The following is an 11,299-nucleotide window of genomic DNA, read 5'->3' as shown; positions in this document are numbered from 1 at the left end:
ATAAATTGTAATCCGGGTCATCCGGGGCCAAACTCCATAGCTTGAGTAGCCCCTAAAATACAAAAAAAAATATGAGTGTTTAGATTTCTGATATAGTCTGCACATCGATCCTTGAGCGTTCCCCTTCACCACCAACATCTTGTCATCCGCGCATTTAAGGCCACCCAGACAATGTGATTATCCGTCCAATGGTGAGCTTTGATGAGATTTACTCGTAGAGGATAGATGGAAGAACGAACTAAATTCGTATTTCGGGCCGGAAAAGTTAAACCAGTTCTTCTTTGTTTTCGAGCGAGGTATAGATCCTAGTTCTCGATGTATTTTAGCCCATTAGATTTGTTTCAATGAAACTCTCAAAGTCATCACGTTGGTACATTTTCAGAATTCTGTGACAGGAAAACGTTTTACGTGATCATCAGGTCTCTAGAGACAATTTGGGGAAAATTTTGCAAGTAATACGTAAAAATTCCGATAGTCTTGAGAATTGAAGGTTCTTCTGAATCGCTTTTCATTCTACAAAAATACAGAGAGAAATTGATGCATTATGTTTACATATTTTTTTTCTCATTATTTATTACCTTTGATCCCTAAACAAATCCGAAATAGAAATATCACCACAGTATTTCTTAGCTTTGTAATTGTTACCAACATCCAGACTTCTTTTCACGCTCCCGTTCTTAAAGCATAACTGGATATTGCTTAATATTAAAATCGATTGATTTTTCTCAGGTGAGATATATACACAAGTTTTGTTTTGACTCGGTACGTTGACTAAAGACTTCTCTTTATTCGATTTTGGTACACACGTTCTATCTTGTTGTCCAAATCTTGCTGTTTTGCTTTTAATATCAATCCGTAAATTACCTAAACAGCTACAGAAGAGAGCACGAAATATGTTACATTTAAGTTATGTTACTAGAACTACTTAAAATATCCCACAAATACCTTTTAAAAGGCTGCACTGTAACAAGATTTGACACTAGTGGTGAAGGAGTAGGCGTCGGTGTAGTTCTAGGCGTCAGAAGAGGAACAGATAATTTGGAATGTTTAAGATTTTTTGGCAAAAGAGGAACAGACGATTTCGAATGTTTAAGAATTTTTGGCTAAATCGCTATGTTGGGTGATTCCAGAAGAGTCTCTTCTGGCTCGTTTTCCATTCTACAAAAATACAGTAACAAAAAGAATAAAATAGATGTATTAACTATATATATTTTTAGTTTTGCTCATTATTTCTTTCCCTTTGTTCACCAAACAAATCCAAAATAGAAATATCACCACCATATTTCTTAGCTTTGCAATTGCCTGCATCCAGACTTCTTTTCCCGCTCTTGTTCTCAAAACCATAACTTGACATTGCTTCATATTCAATGGATTCATTTTTCTCAATCCTAGAGTTACATAAAGAGCTATAGGAGAACAAGAAATATGTTAAATTTAACTTATGTTACTAGAATTATATACAATATTCATGAATACCTTTTAACAGGCTGCACTATGACAAGATTGGGTACCAATGGTTCTATCGATTCACCTCTCAACATTGAACTATGATAAAATAAAACTGTCATATAAAGGAATCTAAATAACAACTACTATAATCCTTCGTATCTTACCTATCTAACAATTCACCATTTTGCGGGATTACAATTTTTTTTGAAGTATAACACCTTTTCGATATTGTTTCCTGTTTTCCATAAAACATTTAATCAAATTGGATGTTAAAGAAAATGGTAATAAAAAAAAACAAAAATAATTTATTCTATTACCCTAGCAATTAAATCTTGTGGATTTGATACTTCTAGTTCTTTAAATTTCTTTGTACTCAAACCACTTCGACGCGACATTTCGTACGATGGAAAATCCGAATTCCGAATTCCGAAGTCAAGTCTTATTTCACACGTCATAGAAAAATGGATAATTTTACTGTTTATTTTGGTTTCATCGTCTGCTTGGATTTACAACATTGAAATCGTAGCTGCCGTTTAATTCAAATATCATTTTGATAATATAACTTTTCTGACGAAAAATGAAATGCTATGCCATGAAGACATACACAACATATTTTATTCATAGTTATTTATCTGTAAGATTCTTTCCAGAATTAATTCTTTGTTCCGTAAGTTTATTTATTCAAAGTCAAAATCTATCTATTGCGCTTGGCAGGCGAATTTCATTCATCTCCAAAGCCATCTATTGAGCTTAGCAGGCGAATTTCATTCGTTCCCATTTTTTCCTCCAACCCTACCAACCCCAAAATGCCTCGCCCTAAATCCCTTCGGGAAATTTCACATTTCCTTGGCGTTTCTCGTACAAAATCCTATTCTAAATGAAGTGAAATGGTTAAGCAGATTACCCGGGTTGAATTACGACATCTTTTAGGTTAGTAAATAATGTTGCAAAAGATTTTCATTCATGAGTTAAAACTTAAAAGCGGATAGTTGAAACCGGTGCCTATTGTGAAACAGCCAACAGACACACGTGAAAAGAAATACGAAAATAACAACCCAAAAATCGTTTGACTATATATTTGATTGAGCGAGATGACGACTTTTGTCGATCGATCGGGCAGTCCCGCTCATACTGGTCGTCTGTCCTCTTCCATCCGATTCATGTAAGTACAATCGAAATAATGGACCAATAACGCACTTTTTCTTCTTCTTTTTATCTCGTTATCTCTCTGCAATTCCATTATTCCCGTTATAATGGATATCTTAATATTATACACAAAGACATTTCCATCAGCCAATTCTTTGCGGGCGATATTTTTTCAAAAAATAAAAAGGGGGGACGTTTGAATTTTTAAAAAGATTTTATTTCTTTTCTTTTTGTTACACACCAACACAGCCTTGTAGTTGCGTAGCCTTTATTCTTTTTTATTCGACCGTCGTGTTCCTCTTCTTCTTTTTCTTCTCGGACGTGTCGGACATGAAGAAAAATAAAAAGTTCTTCGAGCCGAAAGGCATTTCTTCTTCCCAAATGCCGACGTCCATTTCAGTCTCTCGGCACCAGACACTATACCTATAGGGTCTCTAGATATATGTAGGCCTTGTTTAATATGCATAGCGGGTACATAGAGTAGTGACTTTTCAATTTTTTGGCCTACACCAAACTGCTAGCCGAAGAGAGAATAAAACAATGTGTACATATTTCTTGTTGGGGCTAGACATGTCGATCTTTGACCCAATTTTCATCTTGAAAACAAAATCAAATCATCGTCATTTCGGAAACGGGTTTAATATAATATGGACGGCGGCGTAAGAATATCACATGAAAATAACCACGGCTTCAATGAATAATAATATAGGCTGCTGCTGCTGCCGAGATAACCAGAATTTTCGGTTTTGCCAACTATAAAAAACATTCAAATCGGGTGGTGTAATCAAAAATAAAAAAAAGGGCCCTGGCTTCTTAATGCACGTATTAGCAAGGCATGAATGATTCTCTCTCGATTCTCCCGCCGTGATATTTTTTTATTCTACTGTCGCGGGACTTTAGCCAATTTTTAAAAAAGCCCAACGGGGAAGCGAAGCAGAGCGGCAAAAAGGGCGTGAGCCAAACTCACACACACACGCCGGTCAAGACCTTGACATAAAGTCGAAACCCGACCGTGATAATACGAGCGCGCCCAAGAGGAAAAAAAACAGTCGGGAATAAAGAAAAAAAATTTTTGGGAGTAGTACCAAATTTGACCGCTAGATGGCGATGGCGTTTTTTTTTTTGTTTTGTTTTGTGGCCCTTTCGGCGCGCCATAAATATCCAACAGACACAACATTAAAAGTGAAATTAATTAACTTTGGAAAAACGAAATCAACGTGATTTTAATGGATGATTGTTGGTAATAATGTGGCCATTACGATTACGCCAATCAATAAAGTTTGGAGCAATTCAAAGTAAATCAAAATGTGAAAAAAACAGTTGCAACTGGCATTTGCTGACCGCCGTCACCCACCCGAACCCTTGATAACGGCCAGCGCTTCAATGATCATGTTCAGTTTCGATTAATGCTCAGAAAATCTAACCAGTTGAGTCAGAATTTGCAATCCTAGAGATTCAAAACTCTTTTAATATGGCTACAGAAGCTCAACTGAGAAAAAGGAGGGAAAATAAAGCCCGAAGAAGGAATCTCCAGCGTTTGCAAAAGTTAGCTAACAACCGATTGAGTCATCAGGAAGAACAACAGGCGATTTACATGTCAAAGCATATGCACAGATGTTTGATATTAGGCCTCATAGTAGGGCCTACATATTTCACCATGTACAAACATACACATGTTCTCACTAAAATGCTGGTTGTTACGGGCGAAATAACGGGTCAATAAATCGAGTGATCAGAGTGTGTGGGGAAAACTAGCACTTTGTATTGACACGAAAATTAAACATGAAAAAAAGAGTTCGATACAAAACGAGCTTGAATTGTCTCGGAAGGCTAGAATCGGGAGAGAGCTTAACTCTACGGTGTCAGTTTTGCCACTAGACTGTCGTCTGGACCACTTTTTCCCGAGATAGAAAATTCGGTTCCCTAAGGGCGCTGAGGTGTCAAATTTCCATCCGTAACACTGGTTATTCATTTTCAGTCTGTTATCAATATGCTTTAAAAGTTCAAATTCTTGTAGGGGAGAGTGGGGCTAAAAGGCCTGGGGCAGGTCGCTCTTTTTTAATTATTTATCTCTGTATTTGAATAAAAAAATTTAACTTTTAACCATGTGTGCATCATTATCATGCGCACTAATATTAGAAATTTCAAAATTAAATGACTAGCCGTTATAAAGATATAAAGTAAAAACCTTTTTTTACTTTTCTTATGTAAGATTTTTCGAAAAGCTTTTTCATATAATTTCTTTTGGAATAACGATAGAAATATTGAAATATACTAGTGAAATAGAGAATTTTATTCTCTATCGACTATATGCAAAGGCGTAAACAGAAAAATAAATTGTAGTGGCTTAAAATATATTTTGTGCAGACTTCCTTGTGGGGCTCTGCCTTTCACCGTAGGGCTAGTTGGATTATGGAAAATTGCTATTACCGAGAATAACTGAATTTTTGAATTACCTTAAATTACTTATGGATATTAAAAACTAACCAAGGGAATTATATAAAAACCACCTTGAAAAGATAAATCGTTGTTACCATGATTTATTTGATCAAAATCGGGTTTCAAATCAACCCCCGTATCGGCTGTTCTCCCATTAGAATTACAGGGAAAGCCAACTAGGGGGGTTGAAGGGGCATGTTGCGTCATTTTTCTTTTTGTTTTATAACTTTAATAACGCTGAAATTGTAACTAATGAAATTTTCAGAAAATACGTACAGGATAAAAGAATTTTTGCTCTTTTTTTAAGACCAAAAGATATTAAAAAGGTATTGATGGAGGGTAATGAGAGAGAAAATAAAAAAATTGGTGCCAACCCTTACTACTCTCCCCTAAGAATCATTCATCAGGGAATCAGAAAGCTCTTGAGATTTTTTGTAACTGTCGCTTGTTGTTTGCTTTCGTAGTTGTTTTCTTTGCCGTTAGGTGATACTAGTTGTCATGCTGACTGGCTTTTAGAAAAAAATGTCCCGGCGGAAATATTTGGTTCACAGCCGTCCACAGCTCAGACCCTTGATGATTCTTTGAATTTAATTCACGACTTTTGCAGCGCTATCAGCTGCGCAAGTGATTATTTTGTTGTAACATATACTGTGACAGCGTGACTCATTTAGCACCATCAGTTACAATGTTACATTCTAAAAGGAAAAAAACATAGCTAAGGCTAAAAAACATAGCTCAATCGTGAGGCACCTATCTAATTTCAAACGTGCAGGTCTAAATCATGCATGGACCCTAGTAAAAACGGTGAGATATCCGAGATCACTTACAAGTAGAATCGCGTCCGAATAGGTAATTCCCGAATGCCGAATTCGACAATAGAGACAAGAAAAGAAACACAAATTCCAAAAATCAAAACAATAAAGGTGCTTGTCAGATTTTTTAGGCTTATTCGAAAATTTCTGTTTTTTAAACGCGCGCGATGAATGCCTTAAATTTAAGTGGATATCTACCTCATAGGTAGCGGTGACTTTTAATCTTTTACCTTTAACATCACGTGAGTGCGTGACACATGATTTTTTACATATGTCAATGCCGTTTTTGCTTTTAAACGTGTCGAAGCAGTCAAAAGCAAATTTTACAGTAGAAAACATTTTGTTGAATTCTCTAAACCATTTGTTTTAAATAACTACCGGTATGGAAAAACAGATGTATTTTTTTTAAATTTGTAATGGGCGAGATGCGGGAAGCCGAGTTAAGCCCAGTGTATTGCATGCACATGAGAGATTCAGTGAGAGAGTCCATAAGAAGAAGGAAAGACAAGGAACTGAGTATATGTGCCAGGAGTTAAAACTTAATAGGGAATAAAGGAAACGGCTAGGAGAGGTAAGAGGGGAGGGATAACAGATCATCAGCCACAGTGACGTGCTGCATTGACCAGAGGTAGGGGATTGCGAGGATCCCCACTCTTCCGTCGCTGAGCACCAGTGCCAATCGCCACCGTTCATAGATGTGTGTTCTGGCTGACCTTTCGGCGGTTAACGGGCAGACCCAGGTTCCACCCCTTTCATGAGCAAAACCTGGGGTCCGAGCCACTTCAGCACCCACACCCAGCGCCACCGTTAATAGATGAGGAGTGGGGGCATGATGTTGGTTTTGATAAATGAAGAGAGTGTGGCATGGTGTGGCGCTAATGCGGGGGAAAAGGTACATCGATGGAAGAAAAGAAAAAATATAAAACATAAACAGGAGAGTAGTTTAAAATATATTGTAAATGCTTCTGCTGCATTCCAGGTAACCACGATATCGAAATCCTGGTGGAGGCTGGACACTGGACTTCTTCCATTGACATTACCAGTCTGTAAGAAGGAAACAAGAGACCAGCGAGCAAAGTGAAGGCTAGCGGAATTTTTAAAATTAATCTTTAAAATTTTAAAACGTAGAAATTAATGGCCGTCAAAATATTTTACCATTATGGATGCAAGTTCGATCGTGTATAATAAATAAACTACAATGACTATCAAGGGGAAATAAAAATTTAAAGATACCTGATAACTAAGGAATGTAATTATCTAATTATTAGCGCTCCCACCCGAATTGCCTTTGATTCGAATCGATTCGAATCGATTCAACTTGAATTGCGTTTTTTGAGATTTTTCGAATATTCAGTTCAACTCGAATTGGAAAAATCAAAATTCATATTCATTTGAATTGTAATATTTTTGGGTAAATATTCATGGAAATTTACCCGAATATTCATTTCCGGATTCATGAATATTCATTGTGAATATTCACGAATATTTGGGTGAATTCGTGTCAAATTTGACAAAATTTTTGCAAAGTTGGGATATATTTGGTTTCAATTTCGACCGCTAGATGTGCCACCTCTTCGTTTCGATAAACGAAGGGGATGCGTATTGTTAGGGTTCTTTAAAACGAACAAAAATTCTATTATAATTGAATAATCACTAAATCCAGTCGATTTAAGTGATATTCTACTGCAAATAATTAAAACAGTTAAAATTATGGATGTTTTTGTGTAATATTGCTTGCCTAATTGAAAAAAAGAATTTTTAGAATTTTTCGTGATTTCATTCGAATCGATTCGAATTCTATTCGAATGGATTCTAATTGAGTTTCTGGCAATTTGAATCAATTCATATTCAACTCGAATTGCGTTTTCAAAAAAGCAATTCCGTTCGAATTGTGATTTTTGACGCGAATTGATTCGAGTGGGAGCGCTACTAATTATGAACGGGAACTGGAGACGACTGAAATGGGAAACATAAAACTAATACTGACACCGGCAAAACTCCATAAGCCGCCATGAAAATACTGTTACTAGTTCACGTCTATTTTTTTCATAATTTCTATGAACTGGCAACTTCGCACGTTAGCCAACTCTATTGATGTAAAATGTTGCTGATATATCCTTCTGTCATTTTCAAAAGGAATTTTTAAAATTATTTTAGTTGCTTGAAATATCACGATTTTCGTGTAATTTGAAACCATTTTATTCGGCGTTGCTGTTTGCGTCATACACATTTTTTCCTTCGCAGAACTTTCTGAGATAAAGAATTTTAGAAAAATGAAAATAAATAAAATAAAACTTTATTCAGTTAAATATGTCTTTCTTGGATGTTAGTCATGTTATTAACTTATTACAGACATGTTTCATGTTATGTGGATGTTACATGAATAATGATGAGAACGACCAACGACGAACGAGAAACGACCAAAACCTGTGGCGAACATCTCACGGATTTGTACACGACCACTAGGATTTTTTATTTTTATTTTCGTTTTGATAAAAATAATTTTCCTCGAAGGATTTTGAAAAAAAAAAATTGTGCGTTGGCCTTTCGCTAAGGTATGCATTTTTTAAAAGAAGGCTTGACTGTATAATGTTGAAAATTTAATTAAGCATTTAAAATGCGTTGATTGTAAAAAAAGAAGTAAAAAATACTAAATATGTTCAATAGATGGCAATACATTAGAATTGTAAATTGTAATTGGCAATGCTGTATATTTTTCTGCAACAAACCACAGCTGATTCTAACAAATGATCGAGAAAAGAGCTCTCGTATCAACATGATGATGGCAGGCAGGCGGCCCTCATGAGGCAGTTTCTCTGATGGTTTAGCCTGTCCAGGAACTTGTACTTCACTCAACTATCTTTTGCCGATATAGTCTGAAAGCATCCACTGCTTCCGCACATATCTTTTTGGGAAGATGCTCTTCAGTGTCTTCACTTATTATACCTACTTTTACCTAAGCAAAAGTTTAATCAGGTTTTAGCTGAGGGAAACTTTGATAAAAATTTTTTTTTATAAACAATTGATCAAAGAATCTTGAAAATACTTGAAGCTAATGTCTTCAAATCTTTCTATGACTATTCCCACAATTAATTCTAGCAAAACAAAACCTTGTGTTGCAGCAGAACATTCATCCGAATTAAACCTGCAAAAGATAGTTGTGATATGAACTAGTTTGCTTTGTCCTCTTTCGCTTTCTAACTGAACTTGTATTCAGATACAGATTCAGATACTCGTAGTTTCTTCCTTTTAATTGTTCAGCTAGGCATTAGAAATTTTGCAAGATCTCCTTCGTTTCTTGTTCGAAAAGACCCTATTATAAGAAAAAAAACAATATTAAGTTTCTGTTACTCTAAAAATTTATTCATTCCTCATCAACTATTTTTCGTCAATATAATCCAAATGCATTTGCTGCTCTAACACCATGTTTCGTTTAAACTTGCGTATCAATTTGCGTCTTTGCATTTCCCTGTCGTGATTTTAAAATTGTTTTACGTTAAATTCAACGTGAAACAAATTTTAAAATTCAAATTGTAGGCCCTACTTGAAACACTTAAAGATTAATATTAGAAACATTCCTTTTTACGGGTTGATTTTGCTTCATAAATTTTTATTCCATCCATAATTTCCTTCCGACAAAATTTTTTTACATATCAACATTTAAGGTCGAACACTTTTTTTGAATTTTTAGCAACCAAGCAGGATTTGTTTTTCCCAATGCTTTCCATTCCTCGGTAGACATAATAGGCTGGCTAAAGTAACGACAAAAAAAACTTTACGGCTTTTACAATGAGCTCAGTGTGAGTGTCCAGATTAGATGGGTAACCATGAAGAACTAGGACGACGCAATTGTGGGGCTATAGGTGGCGCAGCATAAATGTCTCGCTTCCGGATTTCAACTCCATTATCCCGAATTTGTCAGCAGCAATGTATAGTTTGGCACCCACCGATTTCATTGTGGCGGTGGTCAGTTTTCCAGTGTATATTAAGTTTAGCAGCTGTTCCAGAACTTCGGATCCAATGTCTTCGATAGGAACTCTTCCGCTATTCGTTTCTCTAATATCTGTTGCGAACATGTTAGCAAAATACTGGCACCTGGCTTTGAGCATGACTTTGTGGGATTTATGTTCGCAGTCACCGGCAATCAAAAAGACGTCACCATCTTGCCTTCGGTCGAAGAGTCCCTCCAAGTCCTTAGACAGAAAAGAGCTACAGTCGAAGTTTGTCGGTAGAGCCCTCTCCTTATCCACATGACATAGTATTTCGACATTGAACATAAGGGTGCCATCCAGCTTCTTACAGTTTTCGTTGATGTCTTACCTTCTAGTCGTGAGATTAAGCAGAAAACGACAGTGAATTATGGCAGATGAAAAGCCGTATGCTGGAGTGCTGGACAAATTGAGTTCCACAAGCATTTATTCTCGATCTACCGATTGTTGCTGTGGCAAACTTTTAGATTTATTAATTCTTATGTTCTACAACTCAGACATCCTAGAAGATGGTTTTTTTTTTCAACAAATTCTTGTATGATTCACCACTGTTTGACTGAAAGAACCATCTTTAACTATCTATCAAGGAGAAAATTCGAGCGAATAGGGAATTGGAATCGGAACAGCTTCTAAAATTTTGATTACGGTCTGAATGGGAACAATTTTATACATCTTTAATGTTGGTCTGCTATCGCTGTAGATGGAATGTAATCGTTTCCTTTTATTTGCTTAAGGAATTGTTTGGATCAGTTTCCAAGAAGTCCAAAAGTCGCATCTCTAGTCTGTTCATTTTTAGCACCGAATTTATATCCTTCACGTGATCAGGGGTAAGCGGCTGAAGACAGCGAAAACCTGTTCCTTCTTGGACCATACTAATACTTTAACAATTTTTGGTTCTTGAATGTTGGGTTGGTTTCCCTTTGGATGGAATGTAATCGTTTCCTTTTATTTGGTTGAGGAATTGTTTGTATCAGTTTCCAAAATTGAATCCTTTTTACGTCGACCTAAGAAGGCAAATTATTTTTCATATTTCTTGCTTTTAAGTTTATTATATTTTTAACTTACAATTTCAATTTCCATTGCAAAATCTTCCTTTGTTATTGTGACATCGTATGCTTTCTCAGACTGGAGGACTCCATCAATCATTTGTGGTGCGATTTCCTCCACAGCAACCACTCTTGACTAAATAGAACTTAAGATATCCATTTTTCTCCTGTATTCTTCAGTCATGGATGGGTCTAAAATTCTCTTTCTGTAAATCTGGTTCAAACTTGGGTGGGTTGGTCCCAAGTTATCATCCCATCCTGGGTCGGATAAAATCAATCATGCATCTGAGTTAGGTGATGTTAGGGTATTAGATATTTAATTGTGTGCTTTAAGTAAGAATAGAGCTTACCTCTTCAAAGTGATCTGGGAAGTGAATAATATCTGAAAAAAAGCCGTATGTTGGAGAGCTGGACAAAC

General features: G+C 36.1%; 1 long non-coding RNA gene across 2 annotated transcripts; it reads right to left on the bottom strand.

Annotated features, from left to right (window-relative positions):
- Window positions 1-359: 359 nt before the first annotated feature.
- LOC124342485 lies at window positions 360-1,907 on the bottom strand. 2 transcript variants are annotated; one of them, XR_006918855.1, is made up of 6 exons: window positions 1,767-1,907; window positions 1,614-1,684; window positions 1,477-1,545; window positions 946-1,406; window positions 579-872; window positions 360-513 (listed from the first exon to the last, which is right to left on the bottom strand). It is a non-coding gene; the product is annotated as an uncharacterized LOC124342485 (long non-coding RNA). The 2 variants fall into 2 exon arrangements; XR_006918856.1 differs by having other exon boundaries at window positions 946-1,388.
- Between the last annotated feature and the right edge of the window lie 9,392 nt (window positions 1,908-11,299).

The sequence above is a fragment of the Daphnia pulicaria genome, chromosome 6, assembly GCF_021234035.1.
Source record: "Daphnia pulicaria isolate SC F1-1A chromosome 6, SC_F0-13Bv2, whole genome shotgun sequence".
NCBI lineage: Eukaryota > Metazoa > Arthropoda > Branchiopoda > Diplostraca > Daphniidae > Daphnia > Daphnia pulicaria.
The sequence above is the reverse complement of the archived record's forward strand: the minus strand, read 5'-3'. Positions and strand labels throughout refer to the sequence as shown.